The sequence below is a fragment of the Prinia subflava genome, chromosome 4 (genome assembly GCF_021018805.1).
Source record: "Prinia subflava isolate CZ2003 ecotype Zambia chromosome 4, Cam_Psub_1.2, whole genome shotgun sequence".
Lineage (NCBI taxonomy): Eukaryota > Metazoa > Chordata > Aves > Passeriformes > Cisticolidae > Prinia > Prinia subflava.
This window is the reverse complement of record NC_086250.1, coordinates 29,242,628-29,244,286: the sequence shown is the minus strand read 5'-3', so window position 1 is coordinate 29,244,286 and position 1,659 is coordinate 29,242,628.

Here is a 1,659-nt window from a genome sequence, read left to right as displayed (position 1 = left end):
GATGATGTAGTCATTCCATTGCAAATACTGCACCAGAAGTGATTGTGTGAAAGGCTTCAACCCCATCTAAACTACATTTGAGTTTCATCTAATGTTTCCTACTTCTTGTCTTGTCCTTGCACTCAAGCTTTACCAACCTTGTTGTTCCAAAGAATTATTCCTTTTCCTTGACATAATACTCCCCTCTCTCCTTAGCACATGTGTCCAGTGGCTGTCCCAACTTGAAACTGGTGCCAGTGCTCAGCCTGCTGCTGCAGGCTCACTTCCCCCCTTACCTTGATTTTGAACTTGCATTGTTCCACGCTGTTAGGATGGTAAGCAGCTCAGTATGACTTGTGATAAGCAGACCTCCTTCTCTTCAGCTCAAGGGGAGCTTTACCATAGTCCTGTCTGGCTCCTATCACTGTATCTCCAAGGCACCGAGTGAAGTGTAAGACTCACATAGAGGCACAAGTGTGATAAGCACAGCAGATGGCAGGAAAGGCAGAATGGACTGACTTTCCCAAGACTTGTCGAGACTTCTAGCTTCAACTGAAAATGTGTAGGGTTTTTTTAAACTTGCCCTCTTCCAATACTTTTTAGAGTCTCAATGCTACTGTGGCATTAAGCAAGGTGCTGCCTCCTTAGCTCAAGTGATGAAAACAGCACCACATCCACATGAGGACAATGGGACAATGCCCCACGTAAGGGATGGTGTCACCTCGTGACTTGCAGGCTCAGAAATCAGACATACTCCTGCTTGTGACAATCCGATTGCTGTTGGCTAAGCACCACCACTCCCAAAAATGCTGTCAGACAACTTTCTGCCCTAAATAAGCATGAAATACTGTTCAAAGAGCCTTGCCAGGAAGGCAAGGGGCCACTGAGTATGTCTGCTGTGTGATCACCTGCTGCTTGCCTCGTAGCCCATACTGCTTTCAGTAGCTCAGTGGTAAAACTGGTTTCCAAGAGCCTTCCCTCATTTGTTAGCACCAGTTCTGATGGATGGGCAGTATGAAGAAACAGTACAGCTGGCCAAACATCACCTTGTGCACTTACCCTGCTGTTGGCTTACCTGTGGCCTAGTGCTCATTACATCCAGATTCTGTACCAAGGCTCTTGTCCTAAGGGTCTTCTTGCTCCCCTTCAACTGCTTCACTCTCCTAAATACTTCCTTCTTTCCTGCTTTCTGGCTGTGACACTAATGTAACCTGTCTTTGAACAGAGTAGACGAATATCCACAGCAACTGAAGGAAGAAAAAACACCTTTAGAATCACCTTACTGTGATTAGCCTGCCCTTGATAATTGTGCATGGGACCACAGACATTCTTCCATAAATTTACCAGGACCCAGCCTAAGCCTTCAGTGTTACCTGGAAGAACACTATTACTCATGAGTAGCTGATGGGAAAATTACAGCAGTTCTTCTGAAGGCACAGCAGGTATTCAGGCTGAGACAAGCACACCTGCTACAGCAGGCAACAACTGAACACCACACACAGAATCTTTCAGATTTATAAATGATTTAGGCAACTTAGGTAGGAAGGTGCAGGTTAGGCCTGAGCTAAAAATACTCCTTCACTGCAGCTCTGAAGACAAGAACCCAGCTTACACAAGTATCTGGAACAACCCTGCACGAGTACTCCAGTCAGAGATGACTTTATGTGAAATAATTTGTAT